The sequence below is a fragment of the Triturus cristatus genome, chromosome 1_2, assembly GCF_964204655.1.
Source record: "Triturus cristatus chromosome 1_2, aTriCri1.1, whole genome shotgun sequence".
Classification (NCBI taxonomy): Eukaryota; Metazoa; Chordata; class Amphibia; order Caudata; family Salamandridae; genus Triturus; species Triturus cristatus.
The window spans coordinates 193,994,746-194,021,911 of NC_140580.1; positions in this window are offsets into that span (position 1 = coordinate 193,994,746).

Consider the following 27,166-nt stretch of genomic DNA (forward strand, 5'->3'; position numbering starts at 1 on the left):
TCCCCAAATCCAGAAGGTAAAGGCTTGGACTCCATTAGTTATGCAAATTAATGCATTTGTCCTTACGCATTCATTGAGGGCCTGTAATGGTCGTCTAAAATCAGACCAGCCAGGGAAACCTACCTTTAAAAGGGACAATTATTCCTCCCTAATAGACTATATTCTGGTGGAGGTATCTTCTTGGAATAGCATTGTAGACTTTTCTGTCATTTCTAGATTTGACAGTGACCACGATGCGTTGTTGCTTGAGTTATTAATTCCTGTCTCTCAAGCATCTTCTACTACTGGCCCTACGGCCGACCGGAACCTTTTCCTGGACAATAATAAAAGAAGAATTAGATGGGATTCAGTTAAACGCACCCCGGACAAAATCTTAGAACTTTATGGGCTGATCCTCCCAGCGCTTCTTGAAACCGAAAGGTTATTTACCCCACTTCCAAGCGATTGGGACTTACAAGCGGTAGAATTAACTTATCTGCATCTTACTTTGGCTCTCAAAACATTTTTTAATCCTCCATCAACTAAGTCCAGGCAAAATCACTTCTCTAACTCCTGGTATACTAAAGAATGTAGGCAGGCAAAATCTGCAATTAAAACAAAAAATAAGGCTATATTGAAGCCTTCCAGGAAGCTTTATTACGAGACTATTAAAAATGCAAAAAAGTCATGGGAATTTGAGAATTGGGAGGCCCTCAAAATTGCTCTTTCTAACAAGGACATGAGGGGATTTTGGAAAATTATCGCCAACATAGGCAATAAGGACGAACGATCCCCGACTTTACCGAATATTGCAGCATCTGCCTGGGAAGCTCATTTTAAGTCATTGTACTCAACTGGAGATGATCTGATTCCTACGGAGGGTCCTCTTCAGCTAGCACAATTTGACTCTTTAAATGAAATAACGGCCTTAGAAGTCGAGGGTGCTATCAAAACCCTCTCTACATCTAAAGCACCTGGCCTAGATAAAATCCCTGGGGACCTATATAAAGAAGAACCCTTGATCTGGGTTCCTTATTTATGGACCTTATTTAACGCCATCATGAAAGGTATGAGTATCCCAGATACATGGCTAGGAGCTGAAATATTTCCCATTTTTAAAAAAGGATCACCGTTGCTTCCTGCAAATTATAGGCCAATTAGCCTAATAGATGTAGCACAAAAGCTGTTTGCTAGAATTTTACTTAATCGTCTGCATTTTTGGATGGAAGAGATGAATATCTTGAGTGATTTACAGGCAGGATTTAGGAAAAGGGTGTCAACTGTTGATCAGCTTTTAAAGCTGCAATTATTATTCTGGAAGACAGTATCAGTGGAGGGTGGCAGCCTCTATCTGATATTCGTCGACCTGAAAGCAGCTTTTGATATGGTCCCAAGGGCTAAGCTCTGGGCGGTATTGCATAAGCTGGGAGTCCCCTTGGACCTCCTAGCTATGATCATAAGATTGCACACTGGCAACTATGCGCAGGTCCGATATGGTAAGGCAGGCCAATTAACCGCGCGCTTTCCAGTCAACAGAGGAGTCAGGCAGGGATGCGTGCTAGCCCCTACCCTGTTCTGTCTTTATGTTAACGCTTTGGTTAATCATATTAATAAGACGGACCGTGGTGACTCCCCTAGACTCAATGGTAGAAAGGTTCCAGTCATGCTATTTGCAGACGACACCCTTCTGCTATCCAAATCCCTGATGGGCGTTCAACGTGTTTTAGATAGTTTTTTAGCATTTTGCATCGACCATGGGCTCGAAATAAATATTTCGAAAACTAAATACATGGTTTTTAACCCAGCTAACACAACTCGGCCTAATCCCACACTTAATGGAACAACTCTAGAAAGGGTCTCACTATTCGATTACCTAGGGATCACACTTTCTGAGTCTTTTTCCTGGGCTCCCCAACTAGACAAACCAGCTATGCGGCTTGCCCAACTATCTGGTGCGATATTAAGAATGGCTAAATACACCACACATAGGGCCCCTGGCCCCGCTGCAGAAATCTACAAAGTGCAAGCAAGAAATGCAGCTTTATATGGGGCAGAGTTGTGGGGCCATTCTCAGTTGAAAGGTCTTTCTCTAATAGAGAACAAGTTTATTAGACTTTTATTGGGCCTACCGCAAAGCACCCCTTTAATACCACTACGTCTTGATCTGGCAATACGACCAATATATGAAGAAGCTGGCTTACGTCCTTTAACATACTGGCGAAGACTTTGGCTCACAGATGAGCTAGGGTCCTATTGTCGTGATCTTAGTTCAATAATTGCAGTTAGCACTTCTAAGAAGTTTCCCTGGCTTGTCTATATTAGGGAGATGTGCTACAGGATTGGTTTGCCTGAACTCTGGACTAGTCCTGGGGTATTTTGTTTGACGCTCTCTCGTGTCAAACTGGTCCAGGTATATAGGCAGTAGAAGCTAAGTGTATTACAACAAAACACAACTCTTGGCAGTCTTTCGAGACAGTTTTTGTTAAATAAAGACCAGTATATCTTTGAATCATTCCTGAATGAAGTGCACCCATCTCTGGCAAGGAAACTATATATCCAATTTAGGCTGGGCACCTTACCTCTTAGGGACTTTACTAAGAACTGGTCCAAACAAAGAGAAACAATTTGCCCAGCCTGTGGAAGGTCGCCTGAGACAATAATCCATGTATTGTTTCTTTGCGTTGCATATAGAGCCCCCAGGAAATATTGGCTCATTCCTTTATGTAGGAGCCTAGGATTTACAAGATGTACTGAAGCCTATCGCATCTTAGCCAGCGATACAAGTACTGTTGTAGTGTTTGCTGTTTCACGTTTTTTACATGCAATGTGGATTAAGCGTCTTAAGTACTAAAGAATCGTATGCTGCTATGTATATTTTCCATGGTCTATTTTAAAATCAATTTCTTAATGTTTTTTATTATGCTCAAATGTGCTTTTTATATGTATTTTATGCAACTTTTATGATCTTTTGATCGAAATAAAGTTTACAAATGAAATGTTTAGATAAAAATAGCTATTGCAACTCCAAAAGGTGCTTGATTCAGAAAATGTGAAGGATAGTAGTATGTTAAAATTACTATTCCTACTTCAAAAGGTGCTTGCCTCACAGAAAATTCTGGATAGTGTTTAGATTATTATTACTATTCCAACTCGAAAGGAGGCTTGCCTAAGAGAAAATGCTGGATAGTGTTTAGGTTAAAATAACTATTCCGAATCCAAAAGATGCTTGATTCAGAAAATGTGCAGGATTGTAGTATTTAAAATTACTATTCCTACTCCAAAAGATGCTTGCGTAATAGAAAATGCTGAATAGTGTTTAGCTTAAATTAACTATTCCAACTCCAGAAGGTGCTTGCCTCACAGAAAATGCTGGATAGTGATTAGGTTAAAATAACTATTCCAACTCCAAAAGGTGCTTGATTCTGAAAATGTGCATGATAATAATGTATTAAAATTACTATTCTTTCCCCAAAAAGTGCTTACCTAAGAGAACATTTTAAAATAACTATCCCCACTCCAAAATGTGTTTGATTCTGAAAATGTGCTGGATACTATTATGTTTATATTACTATACCTACTCTAAAATATGCTTGACTCAGAGAACATGCTGGATAGTGATATTCTTACTCCAAAAGCTGCTTATTTCAATAAACATGCATAATATCAAAATTTTAACATTACTATTCCTACTCTAATTTTCTTTTTTTATATCAACAGATTACTACAATACAACATCAAAAATAAACAACATCTCAACATAGAAATCTCAAAATCCACTGGACAGCATCAAAATCATATACCAAGGTAATTCTCTCAAATATAACCAACTAAGAAGAACCAAATAAATGAGAATACATACAAACACAAAATACATCATCAACATAAAATATTAACAATATTCACTTTTTGTTCCAGCTTTCAAACCTTCAAACAATAACAAAAAAAAAACAAAACAAGGAAATTTCCACATCAATAATTATTTACATTTTAACGTGTACTGAAATTATTTTCCAGAAAATAATATTTTATCTCCCACAGAAAAAGACATATAACTGGTAAATAAATTGATTATACTTGAATAAGAAATGTTGACAGATAAACACAAATTTAAGTCTTCAAAAAATCTTCATTGTATATAATTATAAAACATGATGTTCCTTAACCAAAAATATGCTATTATATTTCAGAGAAATTATGCAACACATTTTTAATACACTAACATACATTTTTGGGAATCTTTTTCAGACCAAAAAACAATGTAAAATATTAAATAAAAAGAAGAAACAACCTAAACAATTTTATAAAGGTTAGATTACAAAAACAAAAGCCAACAAATATAAAGAACTATGTTATTCTCACTAGAAAACTTCACCACTAAACTACATATATCTAATTAAAACTCAAAATATATTTTTATTTTCAGAAACACAGAAAACTACAACTAATTTTCCAAAACAAAAGAACATTGCAACATCTAATTCAAAGGTAAGAGCAATTGATTTGTTTCCCTATACAATTAATTAAATGTCCTTCCTCCCAATAAAGCAGGATTGTTTATGTTAAAATACAACAAAAATAGAGATACATTAAAATAAAAACAATAACCAGATATTGAAAATGCATACATTGTAAACTGTGAAAAAACAAATATAAACATACTGTCATTTTCCCTCTAAACATTTATGTATCACTAAATTTTAAATAAATACATTTTTTTATTTCTTTCTTCTCTTTGCAGGAAAAAAATGGCAACACCATCCAAAGAAGCAAAATACATTCAAAGCAAAAGAGGGAACAGACTGCTGAACCATAGTGGGTATTTTTATTGTAAGAAGAGACTATCTGAACCCAGGTGTCATTGGAGGTGTGTGCAATATTACTAGGCCTGGGCTAAAATTCCGTTCCGCTCGCGGAAGTTGCGATAATTTTAAATTTTCGCGTTCCGGAGAGCGCGAAAATGTCAAAATTTCCGCAATCCGCATCTTACAGAAAAAAAATGTCTTGCTCATGCTGTAAAAAAATACATTCTCGCGTGCGCGTGATCGCCTTACCTGAATCCCCGTGTTTGCCAGCAAGTTTTCCCGATCCGGTCGAGTTCTCCACGAGATGTTGGATTGTTGGTAGCCATTTGCGCTGTCTCGTGACCGCATTAACCTCATTTGTCACGCAATCAAGTCATTCGTCACGCAATCACGTCTTTCTTCTCGCGATCATGCACCGAGAGACTATGAGATGACTGAGATCTCGCGCCCATGAGCAACCGCATGGGTAAGTTGGCGAGCCGCGATCACGCAGAAAATACAGCTAACGGGCGGGAAAAAAATTCCTCGTCTTTGCGATATTTCCGCGTGTTTGCGGAGATTTTTAACATTTTCGCGATAGTTTGCGAAAGTGAATTTCGCAAATTCCGCCCACCCCTAAATATTACTCAACCCTTGCACAGGCAGAGCGGTTACTCTTGGTGACACTGATTTAAGGACCACAGACCATAACCACTCTGCCTCTGCAATTAAGATTGAAGTTCATGAAAGAAAAAATGAAATTAAAGATAGTGCATCCACCTCCAATGAACCCTGTGGTTCACTTTTAAGGTAGGTATCACAACAAATTCCCTTATATGATGCAAGTAGTATGCCCACAATACCTAATTTGAGAAGAATTAATCAACGTCAAAAACAGACAAGTCACCCACAAAGAGTAACACCCCAAACATACTCTGACATTATTATGCCACCTGAACTCTCTGTTACTGCTTCTAATGAACCTTTCCTATTGCATGATAACAAAAACCCTCAAAAGAGAATACTAATATTCAGCACACCACAACATTTATTACGGTTAGAAAACAATGATATTTGGATGATGGATGAAACGTTTAAAAGCACGCCCCATCCATTCAACCAAATATACACTGTTCACGCATACATTAACAATACAGTAATTCCCTTAGTATACAGTTTACTGCCTGATAAACAATCCTCAACATACAATGAATTTTTATCCGTGATAAAATCTAAAACATCTAACAAAAGTCCTAGAAAAGTAATAATTGACCTTGAAATATCAATGATTAATACAATTACAAAAACCTATCCAGAAACCCAAATTCAAGGATGTTTCTTTCACTTTTCTCAGGAATATTGGCGCAAGCTTTAAAAAACATCCTTAATTGAGGATTATATATCGGACAGTGAACTACAGTTTGAAGTCAAAAACCTAACTGCACTTTGCTTTGTTCCTCCTGACAGTGTAGACGAATACTACACTTCAATTACTGAATCTGAATATTTTACAGCAAATAAAGATAAATTGGCACCTATATTAAATTATTTTAAAAAACACATGGATTGGTCATCTAAGCAGGTCAGGTCACAGAAGGAGACCACGTTTCCATGTGGACTGGTGGAATTGTTACTCGACCTGCTTAGAAGGAGTAGCAAAAACAAACAATGCCATAGAGGGATGGCACAACTCCTTCAACAAAGCAATTGGCAAACCTCACCCTAATTTCTATCATTTTTTGGAAATTTTGAAGAAGGAGCAAAGTTTCCAAGAATTGAGAATGGTGCAATCATTAACAGGTAGTCTGAACCCACGTATTTCTACCCGAACTAAGGAAATGTCAGAAAAACTATTGGGTGTATTTCAACAATTTTCGTTGACAGTGGCTTCAGATTATCTTGATAATCATACACACATCCTACACTTTTAAAACACATTGATTTTACTTGTCTGTTTTACACTAAAATAACTCCTACTAATTCAATTGAACATATTAAAAATATATTAAAATTATAAATAAAAGTCGGGTCTTCTTACCTTCAGAAGTTTTCTATCTTCAACTCTTGGACTTACATTCCATCCATTACTTCACCAAGAGTCCTTTTTTCTTTAATCCATAGTAAACAACAGCGAATCCATTTAAAAAATCCATCACCCGATGAAAAATATATTAATATGCACACTAAAATCAGTGCATATGTGAAAATACGCACCCAATAAAAATATCCCGAAAAATATTTTTTTTTTCTGAAGAAACGCAACAAATTCCAACATTGCAATCCACTTCTAATCGAAATCCAATAACATTTCGATATCACTAGAAATTCAAAATAAAGAAACCCAAGAAAAAAATCCAGAATTTTCTATTTTTTTACATAGAAAAAACGCAACAAATTACAAAAATTAAATCCATCTAGAGCCAAAATCCTGTAGAAAAAAATGTATGAACACATCCAAAGTGTATTGCAGTTTAACCAAAGTTTAATTACATCTAACCGCAAAACTGATAAAAATTTGTTATTTATTAAACAACGTACCGCTAAACCAAAAAGGTACCCATTTCAAAACACTTTTGTTTCATTGAGTGTTTAATATATATACCATTAACCACTTAACACAACAAATATAGTTTTAGAACTGGTTATAGTTTTAGAACTAAAAGACCCGACATGGAACTACTACTGCAACCTGTAATGGTGGAAATTAGTTAGTAAAAACACATGAAACACACGTAAAATACATTTACTGAATAGATATACCTCCCTCATCTCTCCTTACAATAAATATTACCACTACACTATGGGGCCTATTAGGATGGCGGGCGGATGACCCTAGCGGTGCTGGGACTGGCTGCCAGTGGTGCGGTGGACCCGCACCGGCAATTATGATGCCACCTCCACGGTGGCATCCCTCATACATTGCATTGTGGCGGGCGGTGCTGGAAGCAGCACCCGCCACAATGCAATATCTGTAGGTCGCGCATTTGCATGCACAACGTGGCGGGCACCGTGCGGTGCCTGCCACCTTGTGCATGCAAATGCAGGGGGTACCATAGGTACCCCCATGTGCACCCACCACCCCCCCAACCCCCAGGGGGCCCGCAACAGGCCCCCAACTGAGAGGACTGCATGCCACAAGGAAAGGCAGCTTCCTCCTGCCATAATAATATGGATGGCTGTGTCTAGCAGACAACGCCACCATATGCAACCCTTTTCCGCCCGGTCGACTCATCATCATAATATGGTGGGGGGGAAATGGGAGGTGGGCGGGGGATTATGTCGGGCGGATCGTCACCACCATGTGGGCGGTGGCAATCTGCCCGACATACTAATAGACCCCTTTGTATTTTAAGAATGTAAATGTATCTTACCTTGACGTGGCTGTCACTTGCTTCTGTTCTCTCCAGCGATGAAACTTACATCTACTCATCGACGCCATATGTTTTAGTAAAAATGAAAAATAGGACATTTTCTCTCATGGAAAACAATGGAAAAGCGTGAGAAACCTAATAAAAAATGTATTATAAAATGTTACTTACATAATAAAATATAAAACTATTTTAATAAAATATGTTAAAATATACTCTACTTATCTATACATTTTCAGAATTTATTACGATTCTAAAAATGTTAAATTAACAATAAATGATTCTGAAAAAGAAATTACCTGTTTCCTATTTCTTTGTACATGTTTATTTACCTTTAATACAAATATAAAACACCAAATAATTATTTTATAATTTAAACATTTATATATATAGATATATATATATGTATTATGTTTTACATTTATTAATAATGAATTCCATATACTTTACATTAAAATATGTATATCACTAATCACAATTTACTATCAACAGTAATAGTTTAAACCTAACATTAACTTTATTTTCTCTATGTACTTTTTATTTAAAATATTAAATAATATTTAAATAGTTTTTAATAATACTTTCTTTAAGTTTTTACATAGCAAATAAATACTTATAAACATTATATATACCTGAATATTAATTTACTAAAATGCAGCACACATGGAAAGAGGAAACAATTAGGAGAAGTAAAAATATTTCTCCTCGTTACGCCTGCTCTGGGAGGTGAAAGGTTTTGGCGCTGCTCCAAGTTTACATGATTAAGTAAATTAGGGGCAGCTTCAAAATCCATGGGTGTTGTGAGAAAAAAACCCATTGCAAAGCCCTTGGAATGCCTCCCTAATGCACAGTAAGGCAACACAGCAACTTGCGCTGCCTTGCCTTATTCCAAATCTATGAGGTCATGCAAAGATATGGTTGAAAGGTTTGCACCAACAAAGCATCAGAAAAGGTGACGCTCCCGCGGTGCAGGCCTCTCATAAATTAGCCCCTCCCTAAGTTTATAGTAGACCACTTTAGGACTCTGTTGCAATTATGTAAAGGAATTTACATTTTAAAGATGGTTAAACCATTCTGTAGAATTCAAAAATACATAAAAAATGTATCTATGGATATTTACTGTCTAAGAAGGCGTGCATGTTTTTTCTTCATTTTGAAACTGCTGTTGGCACGTGTGGTTTGCACAGACTCCCAGACTGGCAGTGGCTGATGAAGGTGCATGAAGTGGTTGACAATGAGTTCTTCGATATTAGGATACGATTCTAATACTAATTTTTTTGTAATTCAGCACTCTAATTAAGTAATGAAAGAACAAAACATCAAAATTACTAAATACCACAAAAGCACAAGAAAAACTCAAGTCATCACAATCATGATGTGTTGGGTTAATGTGTTGTTGCATTTTGTTGATGTGTTGTGAGTGGATTGTTTTGATTTGTCCCATTTGTCTTGCCATACACAGTTGAAGTTTAACATAAGAATGCCTCTTAACAGAGACAGCTACTTGTGCTTGAAAATGAATAAATACATGTTTTTATGTACCACTGAGAGGAAACAGTAAGTCAGCTGGAACTCCCAGAAGCACACACATTTCTCTGTGCCCATTGAATTCCAAGTCTTCACCCTAGATTGTTCTGTACTTGACTTTTTGCTGCATAAATTCCATGAAATCCACCGTAAAAAGTTCCAAATGAACTGATTTACTAGCTGGTCTATTGTCCACTGAAGTAAAGCTTTTTCTAGTGTATTGAATTATTAAACTTTGAACAGTGATTTTGTTATAAACCTCCTGTTGGACAGAGAACATATTTATAGCTAGCAGAAAATGTCAAATTAATACTTGACCTGAGATGTACATTCTGCTTGTTTATCATTTACAATTTTCTGACCTTTCATTAGAATCACCAGAAATTTTCTGTCAATGAGAGAATCAGGGGAGAGAATGCTTAATTTGGTTGTGGTGCATGTGGTTAGTTGTAATCCACAATGCCTTAAACACTTGCATTCACATCTCAATGTTTTGCAAATATTAGAACGGGTTCATTGTTCTAATGTGAATGTTATTGATGTATAGGTCGAATGAAGACGCATGTTCTGCAAATATGCTCTTTTAATTAAATACAAGGACTTGAGTTTAATCTTTGCCAAGTAGATACAGACAGGAGAGTCGGTGAATGCATTTATCCCCATGTAGTTTCTATGCACTTTAAACAAATGTACTGTAATACTTATTTAACTCAATGTATTTATTAAGTAAGTATATTTGTTGATAGCAGACGATATTTACACAGACAATTTATCATTAACAAAATATTTGTGTGAAATGATTGGTTTGCATATTCAATGTGCACTGCTTTATACAATGCAATCCTTACAGTGTATCTGCCTATATACAGCTTTCATGATCCAATAAACCAACCCATGATTTATGATAAAGTCTTTAAGTTTAGGAATCATATAAATCAGTTGGAGATATGGAGCTATTGTTTCACAGCTAATGTATGCTCCAAGGCTGCCTACCTGAACTCATGGGAGTATGGCAAGTTTTGCAAACTTCATTTGTTGTTTCACACCTAGTTAGCCAATGCAGGTTAAAAACTAGAGAATGTTGCAGGTTGCATAAAATACATGGATAGTAATAAGCATGGGTCCAAAGCTTCGAAATGAACACTATTCCTTGGTTTCTTGCCATCTCTGTCATCTATATCACTTGCTTCTTTTGTAATGAGCGCCAGCTGATCCAAAGCACATATCATAAATCTGCACATTGGAACCTACGTACACTGTTTACTGCTTCACCCCCAAATGTGTTGATCATTACTATGCATGGGTTAGCACTCTAGAGGTAGTGGATCATTTGACAGACAAACAAACCTGGCCCATGTTCCACTTTCTTGGTATTTTGTGGTCTTCGAAATGAGAACTCTAATGTCAGGTGTGGTCCACAGGAGTAGTCATGGGCTACTGAGTGTCTTTTTCAGGTGTGGCATGGATTGTGAATTCCTTTTTTTAACTGAAATACAAGATGCAGGGATAGCTGTGCAAAACTGGATAAAAATGAGTGACTGCAATTTCCTGATGCATTAAATGGAAAGGTTATTTATACATTTTTTAAAACATCTGCTCTGTGGCACCATTGATTTGATTTAGCAATTAAATTCGGGAGATTAATTGACATTTTTTCAGACAACTTTTCTGTATTGGTTGTTTGAATTGTTTGTTGATGGTACAGTAGATAATGTTGTACCAACACCTTCACCCAAACCCATGCCAGGAACCTCAGGATAATCAACTGCAAACTGAACATGACCGCAAAAAGTCAACGTCATCTTTGCTTCCTGCTCCCACACCCAGAAGATGCTAAGGAAGATCATCCAATGGCCCCAAAGCAAAACTAGATAAATTGTCACTCAAGCCCTAGTCACCAATAATTTAGACTATGGAAACACCTTCTACACCTGGATCACCAAGCAACTCACTAGAAGACTACAAAACATCCAGAACTCTTCAACCAAACTCATCCTTAACCTCCCACACAGAACACACTTCACACCACACCTATGGGAACTCCACTGGTTCCCAATACACAAACGTGCTCACTTCAAACTCCTCACACACACATTCAAGGCACAACATAACTCAGGCCCCATCTCATCCCAATTAGACCAATCACCAGACAACTCCACTCTGCAGGACTCCTACTCGCACACATCTCATGCATTCACAGAATCAGATCACGTGCACAGGAGTTCTCCTACATCATTCCTAAAGCATGACATTTCATTGATTTTGTTCGCTGTTAGCAGGGATGAGGGTTAGTTTGGGAATGTAATCCATATTTTTGCTTCTTTTTATTGTTTTGAGACAGAAATCAAATTGGGGTTGGCTATGTTGATTTTCCAACTTGTTCATATAGCCATATGTAACATGATACTTAAAAACAAAGCATTGATTTAAACATGCTCAGTTGATTTTAAGATGGCTTTATATTGAGTCAATAGAGGGAAATTATGGGAAATTTCTGACTTCCAGGGTAGGGAAATTATGGGAGAATCCTTGTATTTTTAGTTTATGCACAGCTGATTTTGAACAGGAATTGGGGACAATTAGAGTTTTGCTCCCAAGTTTTAAGAAGACCAGGTTCAGCTTGTGCAATATGTGGAGGAAACAGTAATGGTGACCTGAACTAAGAGAGGCTTCCAAAAAATATTTGAAATTGTGTGATAAATATAAAATGGAAAATATCACAGTTAATTTTAATAACATTTACATTGCAATCTATGCCTTAAGCAATAGAAATCAGGTGCATGGATTATTACCAGTGTAAAGGTCACTAAAGCATCAGGACACAGCTATCTACGTACCTCGTTTGAAGAGCAGAGGATCACAAAATGCAGATGGCTATATTAATTAGGTCTGAATCTTGATGCGGGAACCAAGTGGAAGCCACCACGCTCCTTCCCCATCAATAGCTCTGATCATGTCCAAAATGTCCCCCACACCTTCTGTGAACAGGTGGGAGTGGATAGGAATGTGAAAGAAGGCACTCATGTGTCTTGTCAGATGAAGTTCTCACATGAATGGTAACATGGTACAGCAAATGAGATATACAAAAAATATACTCTAGTGATTGATGCACTATGGTAAACATTCAAAATAAGAAGAGCACAGTACCTTTCTCTTGCTACAGTCAAAAGAACATCCATGATACTGGTCTTGTTCCAAAGGACTATAGTTTTTGTAAATGCTCCATGACATGAGACACTGTTCAGAGACAAAGGTTCACAGAGAATTTGCATTTAACAATGACGAAGCCCAAGAGATAGCACAACTTTAAAGGTGTGACAGAATCCTAGTACATAGGTTCATGGGATAGTAAACAGACCTCACTGGAGAACCACTATCAAAAAAAGTAATAGCCAACTCTCTCTAGATATCACTAATCTAAGACCAGGGAGAGGTTGACTAATTCCAAGGATACAAAGAAAGATTTTTTGGCAAAGCTGTAGAAGGTATTTCAAGAAGCACCACAAACAGAAAATTCTCAGAATATGTTCTTAACTTCTGGCTGAACGATAATGTCACTGGTGAGCCAGACACACAGGTGAAGACCTGACACCAAGCAGAGCCTTCATCTCATGAACTGAGAGGAAAGCCAAACAGATATGTCCATGCTGCAGATTCCTTGGATGCCACATTAGATCATCAAAATCTGGGAGCATTGAATCCTGTAGTAGATCCTCAATTCCTGGGATCCTGAAATCCTACAGTAGATTCTAGAATCCCATTGTATCCTGCTGCTTAGATGGGGTATATTGTCACAGTCGTTGGGATGCCTACACAATGACAGCATTGACTGTGCTTCTGAAGGGATAGACTAACAATTGGACAGTACCGATGTGACAGCCAAAGTTCTGGGCAACATGACTCCTGCCACACCAGCCACTATAACATCCTTTGTGGCAATGCCCTGTGCAAGGCGTGGAAGAGGTGGCCAATAATTTCCAGGGTAAGAGGTGGATGGGAATGGGCAAGAGCACCTATAACAAGCCATGGCACAATAAAAGCCACACCAACATTTGTTCTACAGAAATTGTTTACTAGGTTTAAGAGCACACACCTACTCCAATCTGTGAAGTAGCAGAAGCCAAACACATCATAATCCTCATCTATGCTGATGAACCCTAACCCTTTAGTCCTGGATTTGGCACAATGTACCGTATTGTAATCATTAGCAGTTTATCAAAAGCAACACATCAATCATTTATTCCTTTTCTAGAGTTTAGACCAGGGGTCTCCAACGAGTAGCTTGGGAGCTACTGGTCGTTCGCAAGTACCTTCAAAGTAGCTCTCTGAGGTGAAGTCAAGCCCAGTATCAGTTTCAGAGTAGGTGCCTATTAAAGAAGGCAGCACTGATCATCTCAAGACCCTAAGAGTGACAGCCAGCCAAACTTATCACAGTAACTCATACTAACACTCAAACACACTCTGTGCCAGCTTATAGGACCTGCTACATGACAGTCTGTATCCAATCTCAATATAATTAAGCCACAAGGAGAATGACCATGTTGCAGTCCCTCCTTTATCAGTCACAACATGTGTGTGAACAGTGCACCATCAAAAAAGTATGGCAGCAGTAGCCTAAGCTGTAATCAGTGCTGACCCACCAAAGTGCGGGACTGCAGGTGTCAGAGTGAAAATGTGTCAGTTAGATGCATGATCAGCTCTAGACCTGAGGAGAACAGGGTATGGTCCAGACCAGAGAAAATTAAGAGACTCGTCAACATTTATGTGTGTGCCCATAATAAACACTATTGCTTCCTGAAACTATGCCTGGTGCCAAGAACCGCCAAATATATTTGCTAGCGGCTAGCCCAATCATAAGAGTGTTATATTTGGCATAACTGTGTCCATTCCTGACATAATAGTGCCAATGGCATAATTATGGTCATCCTAGACTATTTTAGTATTTATGGTCTAGTTGTGGTATGCTGACAGCCATCATAGACCTACTCTGAGCATGACTGGCCTATATGTACGTATTCCTGGCATATTAAGGGTTATAACTGATATGTGGTCTTATCCCTGATCCTTCTGCTTTCCAGGCTTGGAACAACTGTGGCCCTAGTATATTGGTGGGCATTACTGGCATAATCCAGGCATCCTTGGTGCTATGGTGAGCATCCATTATGATATAATGGGGTAACCCACAATTGTCCACGGACCTGGGTAATGAACGGTCCTAGACTTCTTTAAAGCTACAATTCAGTTATGAAAAACATTAATTAGTCAAAGGGCATCCGGTACATATAGAATTAGCATTGTATCATTAATGTACCACCATTTTCTTTACAATGCAAACAAGTCTATCCTCAAAAGACACAAAGGCACAAAATATCGCTCCAATAGTGACTGTTTATTATTTAGTTAATTTTATAACAGATCACCATATTAAATGCTCCAAGAGGTTGCTCCAAGGGGAGTGTGAATAAGGAAAGTGCTCGTGAAGTAGGACAGATATAAAGGAGGGGAATCCAAAAGGCAAATTCAATAACCAATCAATTACACATTCTGGTATCCTTAGTAAAACTGGTCGTGGTTCATAGTGGCACCAGTTTTACAGATAGGCCAGTCCCTTATGGATTTACAAATATTAATTTCATGATTTTCTGATGATGCACAGAGAACATTCATCGGTGAAAAGGCAGGCTGGGATGATATCAGGTACAGGCCCACTGGGGGAGAGTGTTGACGTTTCGACCCTGGTGCAATGAGGGTAATTTATATCCTCTGTAGGCAGGTCTTCCTCAGGGGCTGTATCCTGACTGTACCTCACCCTAGATTGCCTCCCCTCCCCCGTCCTGAGGAAGACCCGCCTGCAGAGGATATAAATTACCCTCATTGCACCAGGGGTTCGAAACGTCGACACTCTCCCCCAGTGGGCCTGTACCTGATATCATCCCAGCCCTTCCTTTTCACAGATGAATGTTCTCTGTGCGTCATCATAAAATCATGAAATGTAAAGAAAATGGTGGTACATTAATGATACAATGCTAATTCTATGTGTACCGGATGCCCTTTGACTAATGAATGTTTTTCATAACTGAATTGTAGCTTTAAAGAAGTCTAGGACCATTGTTTCCTATACCAATGGTGAGCATCCATGGCATATGACTGTAATACCTGGGAATTCAAAGTAGTCTGTCCATATGAGGCATTTGTACATGGGAGTACATGATGATAATGACATGCTGATGTTTTGAGACTGTGCATTTCTCAAAAACTTAAAGGCAATTTTAGTTTTCAAAAATGGGGTTCCTTCTAGAAAATTGAGTGTGTTTGCCCACAGTGGAAAGTAGTATTAGATAGAAAAATGTGCATTTTTCCAGAAACTGGTGAATGATAATTCAAGCTAAGCTGGGGAGACGTTCTGCTGTGCTTATGTCCTTTGTGCCACTGTGCATGTCAAGATTTGAATGTTACTTCATAAGTCAAGGGGAGGCATTTAATATTGAAGACCTTTTTCCCAGCATTTCTGCTGGTAGCCACACTTGGTATACTTGGGTGGTAGTTACTGAAAATCTTGCTTTAGGTGGTCATAGTGTAGTCACTATTTTACAGGTATAACATTTGCTAGTAGCTTGGGAAGACTTTCCTTGAGCAGAAGTAGCTCTCACTACAGAAAAGGTTGGAGACCCCTGGTTTAGACCATCCTGGAATTGGAAGGCAGAAACTGATAATGAGGATTATTTCTGTGGATATAACATCTTACCAGCTCTCCATATTATTTTCCCCTGACCTTATGTTCTTGCCTATAGAAACACTGGATTAGTCCCTCAATAAATAAGATTGGAATCCATGTATGCAAAGAGACATTAATGTCCTTTTGAAGAGGAATAAACATGAGGTACATTGGGACCCTTGACATTTTCTTGGATGTAGATGTAGATTACTAAGTGAAGCAATGTGATTTAGCCATGCACCATTTTAGAATACTCTCAATGAGTGTTATGATTTAGATTTTTGACGAGGGGGATTGAAGGCAGAATCTCCACTCATGCACACAACAGCAAAGAACTCTTCAATATCATCAAGGAGTTCGCCCAACCCACGAGCGAGTCCACCGACATCCCTCCCTCACAAGACCTCTGCGACAAACTCAGCACCTTTTTCCAACACAAAATCAAGAGCATCTACGACAACTTCGATTAAGACAACCAATACACTGAACCCTCACCAAACACCCCCGACACCCTGAAGACAGCGATCAACAACTGGATAGTCCTCCCCACCGAAGACACACTGAAGACGATGAAGTTAATCCACTCCGGGGCCCTCACGGACCCCTGCCCCTGCTGGAGCAGAGTTTTCTGTTGAAAATTTATCGAGTTATAAGCTCCAGTTTTGTCTATATCTTATGATTAAAATTACTAATTTAAAAACATTAATTAATAGTTTGTTTTGTTAAAAGTCCAAAATTAATCAACATTACTAATGAGAAAAACTACACGTGGGATGCATATATGTTGCTTAATAATAATGTGCGGTTTTTACTAAATGAGTGTCTCAACGGTGCTATATGTTTCGTGTTTATGCTTTTTAAAAATAACGTGTGCTAATGCTTTATTGCGTTGCGGAAGGCTATATAATTACATACACATAAGGGTATTAGTGGGGAATAACACTGTATAATCATTATGATGTGGTAACGTTGTTTTGTGTTTCTTTTAATTAAGATGGTCAGTTTGGCCTAAAACAAGATGGCTGCCATTTACAGCCTGCACTCGAGTGATTGAATTTTGGCGGAAGGTCTTGCTGAACATGGTCGAGAGTCACCTGACCACAGCTTCTGACTGGGTTTAAAAATTTCCGTGAGGACAGCACCTCTGGGAAGGATTCCAAATGTCCTTGGAAATGGACAAAGCCACAATGAACAATGACCAGTCTGCGGTGGCTCTTCTATGATATCAAGGAAGAGCATGTGGGGTTGATGAATAATGTTGATCCAGTGAAGATTTCAGTGAAAGAGGGGATTGTTTATCCTAATATTCCTCAGTACAGATTGACACCAGAAATAATTGAGGGAATAACTCCTATAATTGACAAAATGATTCAGCAGGGTGTTTTGAGAGAGATACTGAGTAGCCCGTGTAATTCACCGATAATGGGGCTAAAGAAACCTAATGGAAAGTTCAGGATTGTACAAGATTTGAGAAAAGTTAACAAAATTGTGGTGGCATGTTGTCCCATTGTGCCAAATCCGTCAGTGATTTTGTATCAGATTCCTCATGATGCTGAGTGGTACACAGTGATTGATTTGTGTCATGCTTTCTTTTCAATTCCATTGCATCATGACAGCCAGCCGATTTTTGCATTTCGGTTTGGACAGCGTATTTTAGCATGGTGTCGTATCCCACAGGGGTATACAGAGAGTCCTTCGATATTCAATCAGTTATTGAAAAAATCATTGGAGAGTTTGATCATGCCTGAAAGCTCAGTGCTAGTGCAATACATCGATGACCTACTTGTGGCATCGAAGACACGTGAAGCTTGTGAAGTGGATACCATAGCTTTACTGAATCATCTGGCAGATGGAGGATTAAAGGTATCTCCAGCCAAATTGCAATTTTGCAAGAAAGAGGTGCATTATCTTGGACACAATATTGAAAAAGGTCTGAGAAAAGTAACCGATGACAGGATCAAAATTATCAGAGGAATGAGAGCCCCAATGACCCAGAGAGAAGTGAGGATGTTTCTGGGAATGGTGGGTTATTGTCGTCAGTGGATAAGTAATTTTTCCCTGATAGCGAAACCACTGATTAAATTGACCAAAAGTGAGGTGAGAGACCCATTGGAATTAGATGGAGAACAAATGGCAGCATTTGAAGAGTTGAAGAGCAGAATGTGTGAAGCCCCTTCTTTGGGAATGCCAGACTATGAGAAAGAGTTTGAGTTGTATTGCAGTGAGAGAAATGGATGTGCACTTTCAGTGTTAATTCAGAAACATGGACAACTAAGAAGGCCGATTGCGTACTTTTCATCGACACTTGACCCTGTAGCTGTGGGTTTGCCAGGTTGTCTGAAAGCAGTAGCTGCTACATGCAGAAGCTTGGAACAGAGTGAGGGTATAATAATGGGATATCCTGTACGGGTATTCGTACCTCATGATGTGGCAATTCTTTTGACAAGAAGCAGGACTCAGTATATGTCACATAGTCGGCTGACTAAATATAAAAAAACATTCTGGGAGCATCAAATGTGACTCTTGAGAGATGTGTGAATGTGAATCCAGCAACGTTGTTACCAGATGCTGAAAATGTGAATGTGGGAGATGATGTTGATCATGATTGTTTGGATGTGCTTGATTACTGCACAAAACCCAGACCGGACATAAGAGATTTACCACTGCCTGAGAGTGATCATGTGCTGCTTGTGGATGGATCATGTCTGAGAACTGATAATGGTGTGCTGAGTGCAGCATATGCAGTGTGCAAGGTTTCAGAAGTTATGGAAGCTTCGCCTTTGAAAGGAGTAAGATCTGCTCAAGTGGCTGAATTGGTGGCACTGACGAAAGCTTGCAAGATTGGGAAGAATCTGAGAGTGACTGTGATGACTGATAGTCAGTATGGATTTGGAGTCGTTCATGACTTTGGCCAGCTTTGGCTACAGAGAGGTTTCTTGACGTCGAGTGGGACTCCAATAAAGAATGCTGAAGTGATTGGAAAGTTGCTTGAGGCGATACAGCTGCCTAAAGAATTGGCAGTTGTTAAGTGTGCTGCTCATGGACAAGGAGATGATTTTGTTACTCTTGGTAATCGTTTTGCCAATGACATAGCGCAGTATTGTGCGAAGAATAATCATTCGATTAATAGGGCACGAGAAAGGGAGATGTCTTTTTGTTCTGTGATGTTTACTAATGTCCTAGAAACGTGGGATGAAGTGAAACAGTTGCAGGATGAGGCAGGAGATGAGGAAATGAGAGATTGGATTAAGGCAGGTTGTGCCCCAAGAGAGACAGATCATGTTTGGATCTATAGAGATGGTAGACCAGTCATGCCTAACTCCATGCTGTCGACAATGGCAAGAATGTATCATGGCCAGGGACATCTGGGGAGGGATGTGATGATTAGGTCTTTTAAACAAACCTGGTACAATGCAAAGTTCAGGCTAATTGCAGAGAGCATCTGTCAAAGATGTTTGATTTGTCAGCAGTTCAATACTGGAAAGAAGACAGTGGTGAGTCTAGGAACAATAGGCAGAGAAGGAGGTCCTTTTACCAGAATGCAAATAGATTTCATTGAAATGCCCCAAGTGAACAGATTGAGGTATGTTCTGGTGGTAGTCTCTTTGTTCCCAAGATGGGTGGAGGCCTATCCGACTAGGAGAAATGATGGAATAACAGTTGCAAAGTTACTGTTAAGAGAGTTGATTCCTAGGTACGGGTTCCCAGTGACAATTGAGTCTGACAGAGGTGGACACTTCTACAATGAGCTCATGGGTTTAATTTGTGAAGCATTGAGCATACAGCAGAAGCTACATTGTGCATACAGACCAGAGGCTTCTGGAGTCGTTGAACAGATGAACGGCACAATTAAAAACCGAATCGGTAAGATGTGTTTAGCCACTGGAATGAAATGGCCTGATGTCTTGCCTCTAGTGCTGATGACTATTAGGTCTACTCCAGATAGAACCACAGGTTTGAGTCCGCACGAAATCTTAATGGGACGTGCAATGAGACATGCTTTCGTGCCTGTCAACAAGTTGATGACAATTACTGATGACATGATTTTGGATTACTGTAAAGGCCTGGCTGACGCAGTTCAATCTGTGTTTCACCAGGTTGGAGAAGACGCTACCACGCTTGAGAAGAAGCAAGCTCATGATCTGAGTCCAGGAGACTGGGTGAGGATTAAGGTGCACAGAAGAAGAAATTGCTTGGTTCCAAGGTGGGGAAGGCCAAGACAAGTTATTTTGACTACGACAACTGCAGTAAAGTGTGCTGGTGTGAAAAACTGGGTGCATGCGAGTCATACTCTGAGAGTTCCAAATCCAAAGGATGGGACTAGTAAGGAGTATTTTGAAGAGTCAGATTCCAGTGATGATCCAGATACTGAACCAGTGAGAAGAGGAAAGAATTCTGAAAGAGGTGAAGAAGAAAGAGAGTCAGGTGATTCTTTCTTTCCAAGAGAGGTTTCAAGAGAAACATTGAGAGTCTCAGAAGAGAGATCGGATTCTGTAAGAGAGCCTGAAGTTCCAACGAGCAGTGGAGAAAGAAGAAGAGAAAGGAGCAATTCCACAGAGACTACTCCTGAATCAGATGAGGAGGTTGAAAATCCACTTGAGATTATACCTGAAGAAGCAGGGTCAGTAGAAGATAGAGAGGGACAGATTGCGGAAGACCCCCGAGGAGGTGTAGGGAACACTTCTGATGAGCTAGGTGAAGGGACAAGTAGGCAGCAAGAAGATTGCGTGTCGGAGACCCGAGGAGGGACAGAAATAGGGAAGTCTCAATCAGTGGTGGAAAAGACTGTGGAGCGAAAGAAAACTGCTGAAGAACAAGAGGCAAATGAGACAGAATCAGATGAGAGTGAGAATGAGAAATCAGAGGGTCGAGTTCTGAGAAAGAGAACTTGGATCGGGGAAAGGAATAATAAAGAAGTGAGACCGAAAAGGAGCGTAAGAGGAGACCTTTGGCCTAACAGGATAAAGAGGCTGAGGTATCGACTGACACGAGTGAATTCATCAAAAGCTGAACAAGTGAACGAGGTGTCGAGTCAAAATCAAGCGAAGGAAGAGGAGCAAAAGAAATCAAAAGAACCAGAGGAGATTAAAAGAATCAGGAAACTCAACCAAAAGTACAGGTCACCGGAATGGACTTATGTGGCACTGCCTGAAGGAGAAGAAGAAGCGGCAGAAAGTCAAGTCAATCCGGAGGGGATCTTGAGAAAAGTGGTTGAGGAGAAATCTATTGGAATCCTGAAAGTTATCCTGACTGACATTGGAGAAGAGTCGGATGCACAGGATGTTGTTGAAGATTTGATACAATTTGATGTTGCTGAAGAAGAAGTGAAAAGTGATGAAAATCCAAACTGAGTGAACTGAAGGAGTCACTTGGAGAAAAGTGAAAGAGAAAAATCTGAAATTAACTGTGTGAGATAATCTAGAGTTCCAAAACTCAGTAGTGGAGTAGAAGAGGCTAAGTCAAAAGACACTGCCAAAGTAGTAAAATGGCTAACACAGAGAATAATCAAAGTAGATGTGCCTTTTTGAAAAGATGGTGTAGAATGTGCTGCTGCTGTACGGGATTATTAATGCTACTGTGGGGTGTACTAGCTTTACTAGTTACTTTTAGAGTTACAATAGACACTTTTGAAATACACACTGAGAATATGACAAATGTAAAGAAGAGTTCACAAAAAGTAGTTCCGACTAGAAGTAGTAACATTTACATACATAAAGATAGGTCAATTAATGATTTTTCTAGCAATGTTTTTTCAAAGTTGTTGTACGAATACGTAAAGACAATGGAAGTAAGGGATTGCTACGTCTGTATGCAGTTACCTGCATCCGTTTCAGAGGGTGTTACTTATCACCATTTACCAGCCACGTATGGGATTTCATGTAGTGTGTTAAGTAGTGTTTTTTATTTGTTAGGGAAAATAGATTATGAGATGTCTAACAAAGATAGCATTTTTGGGCAATTGCCTATGAATAAAAGGTTGAATCCAGCTAAAGAAGCTAACATTTTTGGTGAGATTTTTATTGAGAAAGAAGAATTAACATTAGATTATATTTTTAGAAATATTTTAACTTGTAGTTTGAAAGAAGAGGAGAAGGCTTTCCTAAACATGGTGGAGGAAAGGAGAGTGAGTATGCATGAGAAGGCAGGGAAATATAAAATGAGTGAGACAATTTGGGATATTGAGATGGGAAAAGAGTTGAGAAATGGGGCTAGTCCAACTTTAGCTTTAGATGCACCACTGAAGGGTAAACTATGAATTACCAGAAGGAAATCCCAATATGATACTTATTTTGTTGGGACTAGTGAGTGTCATGATACATACTTCATTGCAACAGGATGGGGTTTTAAAGGTGGAGAAGATCCAGTTTTCCCGGGAGTGTATTACGTTTGTGGGAACAAGGCTTATTACAAGTTGCCTGACCATTGGTATGGCACGTGTTATGTGGGCCTGGTTTTTCCCAAGATTTTTCATATAGATAGGATAGAAGATGTAGAACACATTAATTTACTAACACGCTTTAAGAGAGAAACTTGGTCAGAAATAGTAGGTGATATCTTTGGAGCTTTAATTCCAGCAGTGGGAATTTCTTTAAATGCATATGGGATTCGGAAACTGTCAACAGTGGTGGATCGCTTATCGACAAGTACCGCTGGAGGGTTTCTTTTGGTAAATACGGAGATGATTGCCGTACGTGCCATGTCTATGCAAAATCGACTTGCCCTTGATATTCTATTGGCCAAGGAGGGTGGAGTCTGCGGAATGCTGAAAGTTCAACATTGTTGCACTTACATTCCTGACGAAAGCAAAGACCTAAAGGTCTATATCAAAAATATTACTGATTTGCATGAAGAATTAGTACCACTGGAAGCTGAAAGTATCTGGACTAAAGTAGCTAATAAGATAGTTGCTGTTAAGAATTTTATTGCTAAGATAGGTAGTACCTTTATTGGTAAAATATTATTTCCATTGACATGTGTAATTGTTGCTTTATTGTTGCTAAGATTGTTGTGTTTGTGTTGTAAAAACAGGGGAGGGAAAAAGAGGAAAATTGGGCAAAATACTGCAAAGAAACAAAAGAGGTCAAAAAGAGACCCACAAGAAATAGAATTAGAAGAAATGAGGGAGAGTGTGTATTTGGAGACGAAGAGAGATGATGAGAGAGAGTCTAGTGTTTAATGTTGTGTTATAAAAGACATTTTCAATTTCTCCTAAATTGGGACTAAAATTTAGACTAAATTTTTTTTTTGGGTTGGTTTTTGTGGTGATAAGATATCACCAAAGGGGGGATTGCTGGAGCAGAGGTTTCTGTTGAAAATTTATCGAGTTATAAGCTCCAGTTTTGTCTATATGTTATGATTAAAATTACTAATTTAAAAACATTAATTAATAGTTTGTTTTGTTAAAAGTCCAAAATTAATCAACATTACTAATGAGAAAAACTACACGTGGGATGCATATATGTTGCTTAATAATAATGTGCGGTTTTTACTAAATGAGTGTCTCAAAGGTGCTATTTGTTTCGTGTTTATGCTTTTTAAAAATAACGTGTGCTAATGCTTTATTGCGTTGTGGAAGGCTAGATAATTACATACACATAAGGGTATTAGTGGGGAATAACACTGTATAATCATTATGATGTGGTAACGTTGTTTTGTGTTTCTTTTAATTAAGATGGTCAGTTTGGCCTAAAACAAGATGGCTGCCATTTACAGCCTGCACTCGAGTGATTGAATTTTGGCGGAAGGTCTTGCTGAACATGGTCGAGAGTCACCTGACCACAGCTTCTGCCTGGGTTTAAAAATTTCCGTGAGGACAGCAGCTCTGGGAAGGATTCCAAATGTCCTTGGAAATGGACAAAGCCACAATGAACAATGACCAGTCTGCGGTGGCTCTGCTATGATATCAAGGAAGAGCATATACGAAAGTAACATTTGCAAACTCGAGTTTCCTTCTTCCGTATTTTTTATTTTTGTGATTTTTCCTGAGCGGAGGTTTTCTAAATGTAACTAAGTGACATCCTTTCCTGCTCGCTCTGCTCAGCGGCTCAACGGATATTCAACATTTGTTTGTAACTTTTTATTTCGATATTTTCCCTATAAATATGCTAGACAAGAGAGAGTCCGTGTTCCCTTGCTGTTCCTTTGCTGTCCCATTCGCGTTCATTACGTTCATGGTGTTCCTTGCGGTTCATCGCGTTTTGGACTTCTTCCTGAACCTATGCTGAGGACGGCAGCTCGAGAGACTTTACCGAGAGACCTGTCCTGACCCAATTAGCTAGAATAGGTAACTATGAGAATAATGATTTTGCTAATGATTGACTTTCATTTGAACTAATTTAGATAAACAACCATTTGTTTGAATTCCGGTGTCGGGTGGTCATTTCTTTGTCATTTATTGAGTTACAGATGTATTTCCTATGTTTAAAAATCATGACTCAGGACAATGTCCTTGTGGTCGCATTGACCTCATTTTAGATGCAGATTGGTTTAGGTTTTCTCTCCTATACTCAGTGTGGATAGAGTAATAGTGCGAATTTAGTGTGATGGGCCCTAGCGTATGATGTATGTATGTGCGTGTGACTGTAGAATTACTCTGTCCGTGGAAGTAGGGAGAATTTATATGCGCCGATCTGCAGCACCCCCACCACATTTTCAACAGAGCCGCCAACACCATTGCACCCATGCTCTGCCACACCATCAACCGCTACCTTGCAACCGCCTCATACCCTGACGACTGGAAAAAAGTTGAGATCAACCCCCTCCTGAAGAAACCCTTGGCGGACCCCACCGACCTTAAAAACTACAGAACCATTCTCCCTGCTCCCAGCAAAAGTCATCGAGAAAGCCATCAACAGCCAACTCGCCACATTCATCGAAGAGCACAACATCCTCGACTCCTCCCCATCCGGCTTCAGAAAAAAACACAGTACGGAAACGGCCCTGCTCGCCGCAACAGACGACATCCGTACCTTAATGGACAAAGGAGAAACAGCAGCCCTCATCCTCCTTGACCTCTCAGCGGTGTTTGACACAGTCTCTCACTGCACCCTAATACGCAGACTGCATGACGCAGGGATCCAAGACAAGGCCCTCGACTGGATCTGCTTCTTCCTCTCCGGCAGAACGCAGCGGGTCACACCCCCCCCTTTCCTCTCGGACCCTACACCTACCACCTGCGGAGTCCCGCAGGGGTCCTCCCTCAGCCCTACACTCTTCAATGTCTACATGGCTCCGCTTCCCCCCATTGCCAGAACCTACAGACTCAACATTGTGTCATACGCAGATGACACCCAACTCATCCTCTCCCTATCCAAGGAACCCAACACCGCCAGACACAACTTTCGAGAAGGCATGGAAGCCATTGCCAAATGGATGAAAAACAGCTGCCTACAACTAAACACCAACAAAACGGAAGAACTCATCATGGGCCCAAACCTAGACGCCTGGAACGACACCTGGTGGCCCCCTGAGCTCGGAAGCCCGCCCACCCCCACAGACCATGCACGCAACCTGGAAATGATCCTGGACTCAGAGCTCAAAATGGACCACTAGATCAACTCCGTCTCGTCCTCTTGCTTCCACACCCTCCACCTCCTATGTAAGACCTTCAAATGGATCTCGCTCGAACACAGAAAGACCGTCACTCACGCCCTGGTCACCAGCAGGCTCGACTACGGCAACGCACTCTATACCGGAATAAACAAAAAACTCATCCGCAAGCTACAGAACATCCAAAGCGCTACCGCAAGACTGGTCATCAACCTGCCAAAACACTGCCACATCTCCCAGCACCTGCGCACACTCCACTGGCTCCCCATCGAAGCTAGAGTCACCTTCAAGATGCTAACCCACGCTCACAAGGCCCTCCACGACACCGGACCAGCATACCTGAATAGCCGACTCAAATTCCACACACCCCAAAGGACCCTACGATCAGCCCAGCTCTCCTACGCCGTGGTCCCCTGCACCAGAAAGACCAGATTGGGAGGCCGCTCCTTCTCCTTCCACATGGCCAGAACCTGGAAAGACCATCCGCTCCACCTCAGACAGATAACATCGCTCCCCATCTTCGCAAGAAACCTCAAAACCTGGCTCTACAACAGCCCCCCTCCTTGATGGACTGGAACCGGTGAACCCCCCCCACACACCCCAGCGCCTTGAGACCCTTAAGGGTGAGTAGTTGCGCTTAACAAACACCTGATTTTATTTTATTTTATTTGTTTTTTAGACTTGTGAACTGTTCCATTTTTTGAGTGTTTTTACAATTTGATTTTATATTGGTTTTAAATGTATTAATCATGCATATAGTTAATTTTGTAAATGTCTTTCTGATGACTAACCTGAATTTACCTTTTTGTTATGAAGACAGGGCAGGTGAGGTTTTCATTATTATGCAATAAATAGTGAATTCAATTGAAACTTCTGCTTACTGTTTGAGTGTGGTGAGGTATGTAAAGGTCTGTGGTTTGACCCACATACTCTGTTATTTTCTTGAGCTCTTAAGTGTACCAAGGAGAATACCATTTTGGTTTGAGATTTGAAGTGCAAATTGTTGTATGGTGCAGCTCTTAGTGTTTCTTTGCAGTGTGAAACGTAAGATCTTTTAGTGGATGTTGGAAGATGGTTTATGAGTAGGTGCAGGTAGGTAGCTACAACTAGTAATAACACCACAATCACAAATAAGGTGGAGTCAAGTTCTCAATAAATTATTCCTTACTCAACCCCTGGTAGCTTGGCTGCAAGTAGACAAGCTTAACTTAAGAGACGTGTGTAAAACATCTACAAACACCAAAACA